This window comes from Rhinopithecus roxellana, chromosome 12 (genome assembly GCF_007565055.1).
Source record: "Rhinopithecus roxellana isolate Shanxi Qingling chromosome 12, ASM756505v1, whole genome shotgun sequence".
Taxonomy (NCBI): Eukaryota; Metazoa; Chordata; class Mammalia; order Primates; family Cercopithecidae; genus Rhinopithecus; species Rhinopithecus roxellana.
Window position 1 is genome coordinate 113,016,796 of NC_044560.1, and position 18,041 is coordinate 113,034,836.

The window sequence follows — 18,041 nt, forward strand, 5'->3', positions numbered from 1 at the left end:
GTAAAATAAGGATTATAGTAACCACTGTTACTAAATTAAAAGGATTTCTACATATAAAACACTTAGAATGATGTCTGGCACATATTAAGAACTAAATGTTTATGATGATGTTATTATCATTTCCACAAAGCAAGCAAAGGAAGCGGATCTTGTTATTTCTGCTTCTCTGGAAAAAAGTTACTGACAAACAAGAAAGGTCTTGAAAAGTTACCCAATCCCTGAACCAAATAGAAATCTACCAATCGCAGGGCAGGAAGCATCACACACTTCAGTGATAACTAACTTCTACTTACATGGACCATGCAGCTATAAAGAGAAATTTAACCCCTGAATTAATTAAGTTTTCACATCTGACTAAAGACTGATAGCTATGATTTGTGAATATAGAGAATAATTTTAGATCCATTTCAGTCCTTAATTAAGCCAATAGAGAAAACAGAGTGGCAAGCAGTCCTGCTGTCAGAAATGGGATGACATAAAGGGGCTTCATTTCAAAACAACAGGCTAAATAAACAGGCACGTGAACTTACCTCTCCATCCTCCCCAAATCCCAGTGACTTAACAATAAAGACATTCACAAGGGAATCTCAGCAAAACAGTAATGAGAAAGTCTGAGGGCCACAGTCTATTTAACTGCAGGCCATTTTCCAGAGGATGGAGAGAAAGCAGAGGAACCTATATTACAAGACAGACCAGAGCAAAGCTGGCCACTTTTTAGAATGCGTGGGGCCAAAAGAGGACAGAGAGGCAGAGCCCTTTTTCCTGGAGGAGCTGGATAAACGCCCAGCTTTGAGTCAGCAGGTATAGAAATCAGGAGTGCGAAACTGGCTAATCAACCTGATTTCATCTGTAATTCCTATTCCTGATCAATCAGCCAACTCTCACTAAGGCAAGAGGACTACTGGAAAAACAGAGGGATCTCCTGCAAATTACCTATATAAACAACCCAGTTCTTCATTGATAAGGATCACCAGACAGTGAAGGAAAACCAAAAGGACAAAAAAGGACAACTAAGATGAAAAGGTGACCAGACCTCAGAAGAAACATATATTTTAAGTCCCAGAAAAACATCTGAAAAGAAATTCTGACTGGTATTCCTCAGACAGGGTTGGAAAGATAGTGCATCCTTAAAAAAAAAGTAGGGCTGGGCACAGTGGCTCACGCCTGTAATCCCAGCACTTTGGGAGGCTGAGGCAGGTGGATCACAAGGTCAGGAGTTTGAGACCAGCTTGGCCAACATGGTGAAACCCCATCTCTACTAAAAATACAAAAATTAGCCAGGTGTGGTGGCACGTGCCTGTAATATCGCAGCTACTCAGGAGACTGAGGCATGAGAATTGCTTGAACCCAGGATGTGGAAGTTGCAGTGAGCCAAGATCACACCACTGCACTCCAGCTCTGGGCGACAGAGCAAGACTCCGTCTCAGGGGGGAAAAAAACAAAAGCAAACAAAAAAAGGAAGTAGAAATCAACAAAGAATTCTTGGAAATAAGAAATATGATTGCCAAGATAAAAACAAGGCAAGAAATACAATGGGAATGAAGTAAGGTATAGGGTATACGAAAACACACAGACACACATGCTTGTAGCTTTTAAAATAAGCCATGGGAGAATAAACCAAAAACCAACAAAAATGTTTACCTACAAGGTACAGAGAAGAACAAAGACAGGGAGGAAAGCCAGACTTCTTTCAATCTATCTTGCTTATGGTTTTATCTTTAGAACTACATAAATATATAAGCAAAAAGCAACTATAAAAAAGAAAAATATCCCTAAAACTTAAACAAAAGACAAATGAATCTATATTATTTACCAAATTAGTGGCATAGCCACACAGAGAAGAATTATTTCAAGTTTAAACCTGTGTTTTGGCCAGGTGTGGTGGTTCACACCTGTAATCCCAGCACTTTGGGAGGCCGAGGCAGGAGGATTGCTTGAGAGTTCAAGACCAGCCTGGGCAACACAGTGAGACCCCATCTCTATAAAAAACAAACAAAATTGGCCAGGTGCAGTGGCTCATGCCTGTAATCCCAGCACTTTGAGAGGCAGAGGCAGAGGCAGGCAGATCACAAGGTCAGGGGTTCGAGACCAGCCTGGCCAATATGGTGAAACCACGTCTCTACTAAACATACAAAAATCAGCCAGGTGTGGTGACGGGCGTCTGTAGTCCCAGTTACTCGGGAGGCTGAGGCAGGAAAATCACTTGAACTCGGGAGACAGAGGTTGTAGTAAGCGAGATCACGCCACTGCACTCCAGCCTGGGTGACAGAGCGAGACTCTGTCTCAAAACAAACAAACAAACAAACAAAATTATCCAGACATGGTGGTGCATGCCTGTAGTCCCAGCTACTGATGAGGCTGAGGTGGGAGGATCACTTGAGCCCAGGTGGTCAAGGCTGCAGCGAGCCAACATGGCACCACTATACTCCAGCCTGGGTGACAGAGTAAAGTGGTCTCCATCAATCAGTCAATCAATAAAATCGTGTTTTGACTGGACCCCTCTGGTGTTACTGTCAACAAATGAGAAAAGACAAATATAAAATCAAAGATATAGGCCAGGCGTGCTGGCTCAAGCCTGTAATCCCAGCACTTTGGGAAGCCAAGACGGGTGGATCACAAGGTCAGGAGATCGAGACCATTCTGGCTAACACGGTGAAACCCCGTCTCTACTAAAAAATACAAAAAACTAGCCGGGCAAGGTGGCGGGCGCCTGTAGTCCCAGTCCCAGCTACTCGGGAGGCTGAGGCAGGAGAATGGCATAAACCCCGGAGGCGGAGTTTGCAGTGAGCTGAGATCCGGCCACTGCACTCCAGCCTGGGCGACAGAGCGAGACTCCATCTCAAAAAAAAAAAAAAAACAACCCTTTAATCCTTCATTTGAATTGGAAGTCAGTCAGTCTGAAATCATAGTATACCTTTTTCTTTCCATAAAGTATGTATTTCCTAGTTCTATTAAAAAAAAAAACTACTGGAATTCACATCTTAGTTGTAATGAATGCCCTTAATACCATTTCCCACCAAAAAGAATCAGAACTACTTGAAGAAATGGCTGATTCTGGAGCTGGGATCAGAAATTTTTCTGATAAGCCCCGGACTTCTTGCCAAGCCAGAAAGCAGTGAACTCATACAAGACTACTAGGCTCAGGTCAAAAGCACCTAGAGTCAACCCGAAAAATAAGTTCCATTAACAATCAATAATGGGACAACTTAAGCATCAAAAAGAATAACCATTTAGGGGTGAAAACCATTAAGTATATAAAAATTACTGAATTCAGACTTAGCAATAATTTCTTGAATATGACACCAAAAGCACAGGCAACAAAATATAGATGAACTGAACTTCAAAATGAAAACTTTTTTTTTTTTTTTTTTTTTTTTTTTTTTGAGACGGAGTCTCGCTCTGTTGCCGGGGCTGGAGTGCAGTGGCCGGGTCTCAGCTCACTGCAAGCTCCACCTCCCGGGTTCACGCCATTCTCCTGCCTCAGCCTCCCGAGTAGCTGGGACTACAGGCGCCCGCCACCTCGTCCGGCTAGTTTTTTGTATTTTTTAGTAGAGACGGGGTTTCACCGTGTTAGCCAGGATGGTCTCGATCTCCTGACCTCGTGATCCGCCCGTCTCGGCCTCCCAAAGTGCTGGGATTACAGGCTTGAGCCACCGCGCCCGGCCCAAAATGAAAACTTTTATGCATCAAAGGACATTATGAGCAAAAAGCAATCCATAGACAAAAATATTTACAAATCACATACGGAAAAAGGAACTAATATCCAGAATATATAAAGAACTCCTACAACTCAACCACAAAAATCCAATTTTTAAATGGGCAAAGGACTTGAATAGACTCTTGTACCAAAAAGTATACAAACAGCCAATAAGCACATGAAGAGATGCTCAACATCACTAATCACTAGTGATATAGTTTAAATCTGTGTCCCCATCCAAATCTCACGACGAATAATAATTCCCAATGTTGGAGGTGGGGCCTGGGAGGAGATGACTGGATCATGTGGTGGGTTTTCCCCTTTGTACTCAATAGGGAGTGGGTTTGAGACCTGGTTGTTTAAAAGTGGGTAGCACCTCCCTCTTCTCTCTCGGTCCCGGCTCCTGCCATTTAAGATGCCTGCTCCGCTTTGCCTTCTGCCACAGTAAAAGCTCCCTAAGGTCTCCCCAGAAGCAGATGCTGCCATACTTCCTGTACAGCCAACTGAACCACTTTTGTTTATAAATTACCCAGTTTCAGGTATTTCTTTATAGTAAGGCAAGAACGGACAGTACAACTAGGGAATAATATAACTAGGAAAACGCAAATCAAAACAACAATGAGATACCACTTCATACCCCATTAGGATGGCTAATGTTAAAATAAACAAAACACAGAAAATAAGTGCTGGCCATTGCCAGCGTGGGCAACATGGAGAAACCCCGTCTCTACTAAAAATAAAAAAAAATAGCCAGGCGTGGTCCCAGCTACTTGGGAGGCAGAGGTGGGAGGATCACCTGAGCCTAGGAAGCACAGGTTGCAGTGAGCCGAGATCGCAGTGGGCCACTGAACTCCAGCCTGGGCCACAGAGCGAGACACTGTCTCAAAAACAAAACAAAAAGTGCTTGCAAGGACATGGAGAAATTGGAAGCCCTGTGTATTGCTAGTGGGAATATAAAATAGTGTGGCTACTGTGGAAAACAGTAGGTGCTTCCTTAAAAAAATTAAACATGGAATTACCACATGATTCAGCAATTTCTGCACATACATGCAAAAGAATTGAAAGCAAGGACATGAACAGGTATTTCTTCACCCATGTTCACAGAAGCATTATTCATAACAGTCAAAAGGTGGAAACAATCCAAATGTCCATGGAAGATGAATAAACAAATGTGGTATATCCATACAATGGACTATTATTTAGCATTAAAAAGGAAGAAAGGCTGGAAGCAGTGGCTCATGCCTGTAATCCTAGCACTTTGGGAGTCTGAGGTAGGAAGATGCTTGGGGCCAGTTTGAGACTAGCCTGGGCAACATAGCGAGACCCTGTCTCTACAGAAAATTTAAAAATTAGCTTGGCATGATGGTGCACATTTGTAGTTCCAGCTACTTGGGAGGCTGAGGCATGAGGATCACTTGAACCCAGGCATATGAGGCCGCAGTGAGCTTGACTGCGCCACTGCACTCCAGCCTGGGTGACAGAGACCCTGTCAATAAATTCTAATAACATGTTCCAACATGGATGAACCTTGGAGACACTATGCTAAGACGCCAGATACTAAAGGACAAATACTGTGTGATTCCATATATATGAGGTGCCTAAAACAGTCAAATTTTTGGAGACAAAAAGTAGAAGAGAGGTTGTTCACCAGGAGCTGAGAGAAGGGGAAAATGCCGAGTTACTGTTTAATAGGCAAGACTTTTGTTTTTGTTTTGAGACGAAGTCTTGCTCTGTCGCCCAGGCTGGAGTACTAGTGGTACAATTTTGGTTCACTGTAACCTCTGCCTCCTGGGTTCAAGCAATTCTCATGCCTCAGCCTCCCAAGTAGCTGGGACTACAGGTTCATGCCACCACATTCGGCTACTTTTTGTATCTTTAGCAGAGACAGGGTTTCACCATGTTGGCCAGGCTGGTCTCAAACTTCTGACCTCAGGTGATCCACCCGCTTCAGCCTCCCAAAGTGCTGGGATTACCGGCATGAGCCACAGTGCCTGGCCAAGACTTTCAGTTTGGGATGTTGAAAAGTTCTGGAGATCGATGGTGGTGATGGTTGCACACTATTAATGTACTTAATGCCACTGAAATGTATACATAAAAATGGTTAAAACTGTAAATTTTATGTTATGCATATTCTACCACAATAAAAAACATGAGTCAAAAATGATACTAAGAAAAATTCCATTGGTCACCTATCTGTGGAGGTGTTAAGGCACCAAGCTATTGTTCTGAAAACTGTTGGGGATGTGGGGGTGAAATCAAGCATTTATACTGCTTTTCCTGTTTATATAGTCTTTTTTGGAATACTCCATTTAGAAAAGAGCTTAATCAAAGAAAATTAGCCCATAAATATAGAAGAAATGCTAGGAAAACTATTATTTTGCAACTCTAATGAAATAGTGTATCTAGTCAATGATTATTAGTCACTGTTAAAATGATACGGTGAAACTTGATGGGGAAGTCTATGATGAAGGAATCAGGCATAACACCTGAACCCACTAATTACTTTTAGCATCATTAAGGTGGGGAACTAAACATATAATTATATGCCTATCATTGTGACAAAATAGGAAGCACACAGCATCACCCAAAAAATATTTTTGCCTAAAATACTGAATCAAAATCTAATCGAGTCTCTATAGCGAATAACTTATAGGAAACATGAGAGACAGAGACACTCCAAATTTCACGTGTTTTTTCATAGGTCTTTTCAATCGCGTTCTTCATAAGTAACCACTGATCTTATTAGCCTAAGTGAATTAGGATTCTGGTAGACCCTTGGGGGCAATTTTTACCAGTTTGGTCCTCCAGTTGCATTTTTATTCCTTTCTGCCAACCTTTTAATCTCTCTTCTGCATGCAGTTTACAAAGAATTTATACCCAATGGTCCTTGGCACTTCAAATAAAATCAAACTCCTTACTGAGACCCGCACAGCCCTGCCCACCTCTCCAGCCTCATGTTGTGCCTCCTGACCCTCGCTCATCATTCTGCAGTCACACCATTCATCTTCCAGTTCTTCTAGTGCCCCAAGCTCTTTGCACATGCTGCTGCCTCTATCCAGAAAGCTCCTGCCTCCCACCTACTCATGATGCTCCTCCCTATCATCCTTTAGCTCTAAAAACAAGTGTTACACCCTCAGAGAAGCCTTCCACAGCCAACCTGTCTAATCTAGGGTCACCTCCCCCCTACAATGCTGTCTTGTCTTCATGACAACTTGCAATCATCTTACCATTTTATTTGCATATGTACACCTTACCACCTGGCACATAAGCTCCTAAAGACAGCAATGGCTTGTTCATAGCTGGATTCTCGCAAGTGTGCTGGCCGACTCTCTGGAAATCTGACATGAATGAGCCATTGTTCCAGTGGCACTGTCGTGCAAACCTGAGAAATTGGCAGCTATAGCAAGCTACCTCTCCACCTGAAAGGTGACTGGCTTGTGGAAACCTGACAGTGGCTGCAGCATCTGTGACCTTAAGACAGATGATATGAGGGAGAAGACAGAGATCATAGTCTCCACTTCCAAAGTCAGAGCCAGGTAACAGGATTATCCAGAACTCTCCTCTCATGCTCAGGCTTGATGTGGATGGAGCACACTGGCTATTTCTCTGGGGAGCCTGTCCTTTAACTTTTACAAATCTGTATATGGCACCTTCCATTGTACATAAACACATATGTACATACACACACACATACATACACACACACACACACTCTTTTCTCCTCCTTTCTACAAACAAATATGTATGTTTGTTCCTTTAAAGTTTCAGGTTTTGCAACTTAATTCACCTTGCCAAAACTGATGATCAAATATGTACGGGCTGGGCGCGGGCTCACCCCTTAATCCCAGCACTTTGGGAGGCCGAGGCAGGCAGATCACCTGAGGCCAGGAGTGTAAGACCAGCCTGGCCAACATGGTGAAACCCGGTCTCTACCAAAAATCCAAAAATTAGCCAGGCGTGGTGGTGCACACCTGTAATCCCAGCTACTCAGGAGGCTGAGGCAGAACTGCTTGAACCCAGAAAACATAGGTTGCAGTGAGCCAAGATGGCACCACTGCACTCCAGCCTAAACGACAGAGCAAGACTCCATCTCTAAAGAAAAAAAAGGCCGGGCGCAGTGGCTCAAGCCTGTAATCCCAGCACTTTGGGAGGCCGAGACGGGCGGATCACGAGGTCAGGAGATCAAGACCATCCTGGCTAACGCAGTGAAACCCCGTCTCTACTAAAAAATACAAAAAACTAGCCAGGTAAGGTGGCGGGCGCCTGTAGTCCCAGCTACTCGGGAGGCTGAGGCAGGAGAATGGTGTAAACCCAGGAGGCGGAGCTTGCAGTGAGCTGAGATCCGGCCACTGCACTCCAGGCTGGGCGACAGAGCGAGATTCCGTCTCAAAAAAAAAAAAAAAAGAAAAAAACAAACAGAAACCAAATATAGATGAACCCTCCAAATAAGATGTCCCAATAAGCATATGAAAAGACAGCCAACATCATTAACTATCAGGGAAATGCAAATCAAAACCACAATGAGATACCTCTTCACAACCACTAGCATAACTATAATCAAACAGACAATAACAAGTGTTGGCAAAATGTTACAGAATTTGGAATCCTCATATACTGCTCAGGGGAATACAAAATGATACAGACACGTTGGAAAACACAGTGGCAGTTCCTCAGACAGTTAAACAAAATATTACCACACAACCAAGAAATTCTACTCCTAGGTATATATCCAAGAGAAATGAAAAACATACCTACACACAAACATGCATATGAATGTTTTGAGCAATATTATCATAATACCAAAACCTGAAAACAACTCAAATGTCTATCAATTGACAAATGGATAAACAAAATGTAGTATAACTATACAATGGAATATTATTCAGCCATGAAAAGGAATAAAGTACTGATACACGGATGAACCTTGAAAACATTATGCTAAGTGAAAGAAGCCAGACCCAAGAGGCCATGTATGGTTCCCTTAATATGAACTGTACCAACTAGGCAAATCCATTGAAACAAAAAGTCAATTAAGTCAATTAATGGTTGCCTAAGGCTAGGGGTGGGGGTGTGGAACGGGGGAAATAAGGGACTGCTAATGGGTATATGGTTTATTTGCAGAATGATGAAAACATTCTAAAACTGGTGATGGTTGCTATGAATACACTAAAACCCACCAATTTATATACTTTAAATGGGTAAACTGTATGGTATGTGAATTATATTTCAATAAAACTGTTACAAAAAATATAAAGATGAATCATTCCTAAACAATTCCCTCTTCTGAGAAAAAAAAAAAACACACAGAAAATGTTCTGTCCTCTCCAATCCACAAAAATGTAAATCCAAATATCTACCCTTGATAATGTGGAGACACTACAGGAAATTCTTTAGGCAGATTAGTGAAGTTATTGTCTATGAAGTTCAAAGCCCAACCATTTCCATGTTTTTAGTCAGTTCAGACTGACTCAAACCATATTTAGAAATGCACTCTAGAAAAATGCTTTGAAGAATTTTATTCTCAACATTCATAAATTAAAAAAAAAAAATTCATAAATTTAAAATATCTATCCAGGCAAAAGAAAATGCCTGGAAAATTCAGTGCTTTGCTCGGACCTTCCTTAGAACTCTACTTTTTTAGCTCCCTTTATCTGTTACCACATTACAAAGTGAAGCAACTCTGTAGGTTGCTAACACAAAAAGACGCTAGTGCTGGCTCTCCTCATACCTCTCTGGCCATTCTTAGTTGCCCCTTTGAGCTACTCCTGCTCTGACAGACCTTAAGTGTTGTGCCCTCTCTGTTTCTAAGAGCAACATATTCCTTCTGGGAAGATTCCCAAATCCATCTCTCCAGCCCAGATCTTTGTCCTGTGCTCCAGAACCCAAATATTCAACTGCCTAGTGGACAGTTCCCAAAGTCAAAAATCCAAAACCAAATTTCCCAAGTCTTTCAATATGCCTTCCCAGTCTTGGCAAAAGACATCACCATCTACCTACTTGAACAAGGCAGAAACCTGGGAGTTACCTCTACTCCTCACTCTCCTTCACATCCAATTAATCACAGTCTTATCCTTCCTGCCTTCTTGAGACGGAGTTTCGCTCTTGTTTCCCAGACTGGAGTGCAATAGCGAGATCTCGGCTCACTGCAACCTCCGCCTCCCAGGTTCAAGCGATTCTCCTGCCTCAGCCTCCCGAGTAGCTGGGATTACAGGCATGCACCACCACGCCTGGCTAATTTTGTATTTTTAGTAGATACGGGGTTTCTCCATATTGGTCAGGCTGGTCTCGAACTCCCGACAAAAGGTGATCCGCCCGCCTCGGCCTCCCAAAATGCTGGGATTACAGGTGTGAGCCACAGTGCCCGGCCTCTTCCTGCCTTCTTAGTATCTCTCAAGTCCTTTCCCTTCTATCTTCACTGCCGTACCAAGGCTACTGTTTTTACCTCCTGGCTGAATTACAGAGGCACCTCCTGAGTGATCTTCCAAATGCCTGGGCTACTCCCCTCTGGATGCTGTGTCTCCAGAGTCAATGTGATCACACCACTCTGTGCTTAAAATCCACTATGGCTCTCCACTACCCTTCCCAATTTTCTTACACCCAACACCACCCACTGCCTACATGTGCCATCTTCCCTCTCGCCACCCGGCCACACGTTTCATTTCCACTGTCTGGAAAGCTCTCTTGGCTCACTCTCTTTCCTCTTGGATGTCTAACTTAGGCATCACTTCTTCTGAGAAACCACTTTGACAGACTGAGCGAGGGGTTCCTCTCCTGCCGTAACACCCTGTTTTTAGCCCCATCTTAACATTAATTCTGCTGTACTGTAACATGCTAGATCACAACTGCCGGTTTGCTCTGGGTTTCCCTGCCACCTCCAACCCCCAGGACCTCTGAGCTCATTCAAAACATCCAAGGGTGCTAAGCACGTTGTAAACATTTAATAGATATTTGTTGAATTATTAGTTCATCCTCAGTATTTATTTAAAGGTATTTCTTTACAACATTCGTGAAGTCACCCTTGCCAACCACAGAGGCAGCAGTTAGATGCCAGAAATAAGGCTCTGTTAAAAATAAATAAATAAGCTGGTGAAGACATGCCACGTCCACACAAGTACTCCCCAAAGAAATGGACCAGTCACTAAGTGTCTACGACGTGTCAAGCATTATACTTGGAGCTTTAGATATAAAATAACTTGAAACAGCTGACATTAACTGTGGGTAACAGCCAAGCACTGTGCTATGCAGTTTACATGTTATCAAATTTATTTATCTATCTATCTATCTATCTATCTATCTATCTATCTATCTATCTATCTATCTAGGTATCTATTTTCGAGACAGGGTCTTCCTCTGCTGGCCAGGCTGGAGTGCAGTGGCACAATCTCGGCTCACTGCAATCTCCACCTCCTGGGTTCAAGCGATTGACCGGCCTCAGCCTCCCAAGTAACTGGGAGTACAGGCATGCACCACCACGCCTGGCTAATTTTTGTGTTTTTAGTCGAGATGGTTTTCACCATGTTAACCAGGCTGGTCTTGAACTCCTGATCTCAAGTGATCCAACCTCCTCGGCCTCCCAAAGTGCTGGGATTACAGGTGTAAGTCATCACACCTGGCCATGTTATCAAATTACGAGGTTATCACAATGACCCTGTAAGGTAGGTGAGGCATCTAACAAGATGAAGTGAGTTATTCACGTTCTCACCACATGGCTAAGATAATGGTCACCACACAGCTAGGTCTGGGACGTGGCAATCTGCTGCCAGAAGTTGAGCTCTCCATCCTTGCACCATCCCACCTCTGTCAAATATCCAGACTATGGCACTCTGTTTACCACTCTTAGGAGATGGTTAAGGCTGTCAGCTTCTTGGAACTGAGGCGAAGTTAAGCTGGAGCAATGAAAAGTAACTTCTCTCAAGGAGATCATGCTCCATATCACTGCTGATGATTCCCAAATTCAACTCTCCAGTCAAGACCTCCCTCTCCAAGGACCAGACCCATGAGGCATCTCTGCAGGGTCTTCAAGTTTTACCTTTTCACGGCCGGTCATGGGGGCTCACGCCTGTAATCCCAGCACTTTGGAAAGCCGAAGTGGGTGGATCACCTGAGGTCAGGAGTTTGAGACAGCCTGACCAAAACCCTGTCTCTACTAAAAATACAAAAATTAGTCAGGCATGGTGGCGGGCGCCTGTAATCCGAGCTACCTGGGAGACTGAGGCAGGAGAATCACTTGAACCCAGGAGGCAGAGGTTGCAGTGAGCCAAGATTGCATCACTGCACTCCAGCCTGGGCAACAGAGCAAGACTATGTTTCAAAAAAAAAAAAAAGTTTTACCGTCACCTTTCCATTTCCCACTCCTGCTACATTTACTGCCTTGCTTGGTCAAAGGCACAACCAACTTTTAACCTAAACCAGATGGTCCCCGTCCTGTTCCCCGACTAGCCTGTCCTTTCAATCCTGCCAATCCTGTTCACCATAGTGCCAGTTCTATAGCAACTGCTCCATAAATGTTACCTATTGTTATTATTACATCCTAAATGCTTCTCATCACCTCCTTTACCCTTGCACTACTCAGCTTTCAAGGAACTTGACTCCCAGAGCAAGCAAAATCAAGGCACAGAAGCTGACAGAATGCCTTCTATGAGGACAAGAAGCTAGCCTGCCAAAGGCTCAGGTCCTAGCTTTTTTTTTTTTTTTTGAGACTTGCTCTGTGGCCCAGGCTAGAGTACAATGGCATGATCATAGCTCACTGCAGCCTTAACCTCCCAGGCTCAAGTGTTCCTCCCACCTCAGCCTCCTAAGTAGCTTAGCTAATTTTTATTCTTTGATTTTTTGTAGAGATGGGGTCTTCCTACATTGCCCAGGCTGGTCTCAAACTCCTGGGCTCAAGCGATCCTTCTGCCTCGGCTCCCAAAGTGCTGGTATTACAGACATGAGCCACCACGCCCAGCCCCTAGCTCTTTCAATGAAAGTACACAGAAAGAGCCGGGCGCAGTGGCTCACACCTGTAATCCCAGCACTTTGAAAGGCTAAGGCGGGTGGATCACGAGGTCAGGAGATCGAGATCAGCCTGGCCAACATGGTGAAACTCCGTCTCTACTAAAAAGACGGGTGTGGTGTGTGGTGTGTGGTGTGGTGTGGGTGTACAGCGCACACCTGTAGTCCCAGCTACTAGTTAGGCTGAGGCAGGAGAATCGGTTGAACCTGGGAGATAGAGGTTGCAGTGAGCCAAGACTGTGCCACAGCACTCTAGCCTGGGCAACAGAGTGAGATCCCATCTCAAAAAAGAAAAAAAAAAAGAAAGAAAGAAAGAAAGTGCACAGAAGGTATACCTGAACGCTAGCTGAAGCTGATAGAGCACAGCACACTCTAAGTAGCAAACTAAGAATTATGAGAATGTCAGATATGGAAGTAGAAACTAACAAATGGCTTCAGTCCCAGGGAACCAAACATTCTACTTTATTCCATTTTATAAATTGGTCATTAGTAATTCAATTCTTTAACACAGTGGTTCTCAACAATGGGGAAAAGTATAATTACGTGTCCCTCTCTGCCCTACCAATACCTGGCAATGTCTGGAGATGCTCTGATTGTCACACTGGGCAAGTGCTAGTGGGTAGCATCCAGTGGGTAGAGGCCAGAAGTGCTGCTGAACATCCTGTAACGCACAAGACAGCCCCTACAAAGAATTATCCACCCCAAAATGTTAATAGTGCAGCTCTTAAGAATCCCCGATAAACTAATGCTTTGAGCACCTTCCATATTCAAGTTAACTAATGTACAACAAGTATTACTTCTTTCTGGGGAGATGATACAAACTTTCTCCATAAATTTAGCTATAACTGGTCCATAAGATAAGAAGAGGCATCATCAAAAAAGAGACTGATAAATGCTAAGTAAGTCGTTTAGAAAACAAATGCCATGAGTTCAGAAGAAGGAGGGTGCCACAGAGGCTGAGGTTCTCCTCAAAGATATCAGAGAGCAGACTGGGCTCCTCAGCTCACTTCAAGCTGCCAGTCAAGGCCCCCTAGAAAGTAACCAGAATCCACCTTCCCATCCTTACCTGCAACAAGGCCTCTCCCTTCAACTTCACCTTCCCTCAAGCTGCAGAGGCCACAGGGCCACAACATCCCACCCACATCGTTACTGCTGAAAAAAGCCCTCACCTCCTTCACAAAAGTGCTGTCCTCCAACTAAACAGCAACCCCTATCTCCACCCACAAGGCTGAGGACATGATGTCACTTCAACCCAATCACAAAATCATGTTCCTATGACTCCCAGAGGAAGAAGGTAGTGAAAAGACTAAGGTGGAAAATGCCTTAAATGGCTCAGGTCCTAAGGCCTTGTCCTCTGCCACCTAAAATCACTGCTTAGCAGCAGCCAGCCAGGAGCCGCCTCATTTCCTGTGCAACTGCGGTAAAAATAGGAAGTGGGGGAGGAAGTTCACAAAGCAGAAACAAAAGTAATCACTGCCTAGCTTCCTGAACACAAATCACCGAGCAGGGAGGGTATCATTAAAACATCACAAGAGAAAGGCGGGCATGGAGAGCAAGGCCAGAGGAAAGGAAGTGACACTTTGGGGTGGGGTCCACCAGGCCCAGACTATTTCTGTGCCTGAAACACTGCTTCAAAAGGAAAACTGGACAAAACTGGACACTAGCCTATTCTACAGAAATGGCTTCCAAGGAATTAATACTAAAGCATGTTCACTTGAAGATATGCAAAAACTGAACTGTTCTAGCAAAGTAAGAAATAACAATGAAAAAGTTTTAAGGAGGCCAAGATTAAACTATTTTTCTAGTCAACAGGTAGCTACTAAAACAAAACAAGGGTCAGGTGTGGTGGCTCACACTGTAATCCTAACATTTCAGAGGGCCAAGGCAGGAGGATTACTTGGGGCCAGGAGTTCAAGGTTGCAGTGAGCTATGATCACGCCACTGCACTCCAGCCTGGGTAACACAGCAAGAGGAAGGAAAGAAGGAAACAAGGAAACAAGGAAAGGACAGGACAGGACAGGAGAGGAAAGGAAAGGACGGAAGGAAGGACGGAAAGACGGAAAGAAAGAAAGAGAAATAAATTTTAGAAACAAAACAAAGAGCTACTATATAATTGATTGGTTGACAAAGTCCGAAGCCCAGGTTATCCTATATTGAGCTATGAAAACTCAGGCGGATAGGAAAAAAACTACTGAATAAACCCTCTAATCAGTGCCAGGCGGATAGGAAAAAAACTACTGAATAAACCTTCTAATCAGTGCCAGAATCTATCAAAAGTAAAATAAAGAGGCTTCTACAGCCATTCCCCCTCGCCCCCGCTCAGTGACACAGGTCAACCCTGTGCGGCTCCAGACACCCAGGATGCAGTGGGAAAGGAGACAGATGCACCACCTGCTTGCTACCAGTCTCATGTGGGAACAACCTGCTTCCACGTGGTGATCCATGACCGCCTCTGGTACTGACATTCGCTCTGTAACAATCTACCACCACAAACCATGGTGTTCCTCTATGAAGCCAAAGCAACTTATCATTAGCGGTTCTGAAGAGCTTTTATATTTGGTAATCTACAAACAACTGATCATTTCATTTAAGCAGAAGAACAACTTTTCTAACCATAAGGTCAACGGAGCCAAAATTTGCTTTCAAAATAACACAGGTCTTAAAAAAATAGGTCAAATGTGCTAAGTGGTCATATAGATAAAGAACAGGCTTAATTTTGTTTCAATTGAGGGGTGGTTTGTTGTTTTTGCTTTTATTTTTGGTGGGGGAGGAACAGGAAGACCAACGCATAACACTTTTTTAAGCAGTCACTACATTAGTAAGTAAAAAAGTAAATGAAACGGGTAGTAATCACCACATATTGAATTTCTTTTTTCTTTTTTTTTTTTGGTTTTTTGTTTTTTTAAGAGACGGGGTCTCACTGTGTTGCCTGGGCCAGTCTCAAACTCCTGGACTCAAGCAATCCTCCCACCTCAACCTCCCAAAGTGCTGGGATTACAAGTGTGAGTCACTATGCCTGGCCTCAATTTCATACAAAGAAAAATAGTGAACATTTAATGAAAAAAAAAATCCAGTATTACTTGGTCCTGATGAGGACAGACCCAGCTGTCTGTCTGATTTTCTGGTAATAAATTGACTTAACTGTACTCTAAGACTGTTGTTTTAGTCTTCTTATGAAGTCAAAAGCTCATTCTCAGAACCTGCTGCCATCAAAACAAAACAAAACAAAACTAGTATTAGAACTCTTGAAGGAATTCTATTAGAGGAACACTGTGAGCCAAAAAAAAATCTTTGTTAAACAGAGACCTTCAAAGAGAGAAGAAACAACAAAAAAAAGGGGCAAATCCCCGCCAAGGAAAGTTTTGTCTACAAACACATACAAACCACCACCCATCACCAAAGGATGAACAAAGCTGGCTCCTAAACTTCCGAAAAAGTTTTTTCAGGTACAATGAAGGTTTCATCTATTAACTAAAATACTCTTGGACCATTAAAAATTTCTGCATCAAATGTTCCCAAGTACTATGAAAACATGACAACAAATTGTGTTGGTGGTGGAAATTCAAATGTAAATCAGGGAGTGAAAATAATTTCTTTCTTTTTTTTTTTTTTTTTTTTTTTGAGACGGAGTCTCGCTCTGTCACCCAGGCTGGAGTGCAGTGGCCGGATCTCACCTCACTGCAAGCTCTGCCTCCCAGGTTCACGTCATTCTCCTGCCTCAGCCTCCCGAGTAGCTGGAACTACAGGTGCCCGCCACCTTGCCCAGCTAGCTTTTTTGGTATTTTTTAGTAGAGACGGGGTTTCACGGTGTTAGCCAGGATGGTCTCGATCTCCTGACCTCGTGATCCACCCGTCTCGGCCTCCCAGAGTGCTGGGATTACAGGCTTGAGCCACCGCGCCCGGCCAAAATAATTTATTTCTAAGTAAATTTTTTTTTTTTAATCACAGACTGGGTGCAGTGGCTCACACCTGTAATCCCAGCACTTTGGGAGGTCGAGGCGGGCAGATCACAGGTAAGGAAATCGAGACCATCCTGGCTAACACGGTGAAACCTCGCCTCTACTAAAAATACAAAAAATTAGCCGGGTGTGGTGGTAGGCGCCTATAGTCCCAGCTACTCGGGAGGCTGAGGCAGGAGAATGGTATGAACTCAGGAGGCGGACTTGCAGTGAGCCAAGATGGTGCCACTGCACTCCAACCTGGGCGACAGAACAAGACCCATCTCAAAAAAAAAAAAAAAAAAAATCACAAAGCACCGGGTGCAGTGGCTCATGCCTGTAATCCCAGCACTTTGGGAGGCTGAGGTGGGTGGATCACTTGAGGTCACGAGTTCGAGACCAGCCTGGCCAACATGAAGAAACCCCATCTCTACTAAAAATACAAAAATTAGCCAGGCGTGGTGGCAGGCGCCTACAATCCCAGCTACTCAGGAGGCTGAGGCAGGAGAATCGCTTGAACCTGGGAGGTGGAGGTTGCAGTGAGCCAAGATCACCCCACTGCACTCCAGCCTGGGCAACAGAGCAAGACTCCGTCTCAAAAAAAAAAAAAAAAAAAATCACAAAGCAATTACATAATTTATTCAAACCTAATTTGTAAAAAAAAAAAAAAAAAAAATCAACAATCTACACCAGTTAGAAACCTGCAGTTTATTTTTGTCCAGTGTGGTACAATGTGAAAAAGCCCAGGTATCCCAAAAAAGTTTTCAAAACTTGTAAAAAACAGTTGGACTACTGAAAACTAATTATGTCCATTAGAAAGTTATTTAAGAAGACTTAAAATTATATTTTTTGTTTTTGTTTTTACTTATTGTTTTAAAGACAGGGTCTTGGCTGGACGTGGTGGCTCATACCTGTAATCCCGGCATTTTGGGAGGCCAAGGTAGGAAGACTGCTTGAGCTCAGGAGCTTAAGAACAACCTGGGCAACATAGCAAGACTTCGACTCTACTAAAAGTAAACAAAAAAAATTAGCCCAGTGTGCTGGCATATATCTGTAGTCCCAGTTACTTGGGAGGCTGAGGTAGGAGGATGGTTTGAGCCAGGGAGATTGAGGCTGCAGTGAGACCCTACAGTCTCTTGCTCTGTTGCCGAGGCTAGAGTACTGCAGCTGTGTGATCACAGCTCACTGTAGCCTCGATCTCCCGGGCTCAGGCAACTTCCTACCTCAGCCTCCCAAGTAGCTGGAACTATAGGCACATACCATCATGCCTGGGTAATTTTTTATTTTTTTTTGCAGAGACAGGGTCTTGTTGTGTTGTTCAGGTTGGTCTTGAACTCCTGGCCTCAAGCGATCCTCCCACCTGAGCTCTTCAAAGTGCTGGGATATAGGCATAAACTACCATGTTTGGCCCA

At 43.7% G+C, this 18,041-nt stretch overlaps 1 protein-coding gene across 3 annotated transcripts in view; it reads right to left on the minus strand.

The window, feature by feature from the left end:
• Nucleotides 1–18,041, minus strand: part of KIAA0355 (KIAA0355 ortholog) — a 105,044-nt gene that overhangs the window by 75,148 nt on the left and 11,855 nt on the right. The window contains exon 1 of one of the 3 annotated variants that reach the window (XM_010359621.2): nucleotides 13,758–14,011. The exons of 1 other annotated variant lie outside the window; for it this stretch is intronic. The gene's annotated coding sequence lies outside the window, so the exon portion shown is untranslated. Of the gene's footprint in view, nucleotides 1–13,259; nucleotides 13,580–13,757; nucleotides 14,012–18,041 lie in introns of those variants that run through there. One more of the 3 variants, XM_030942209.1, reaches the window with a different exon arrangement.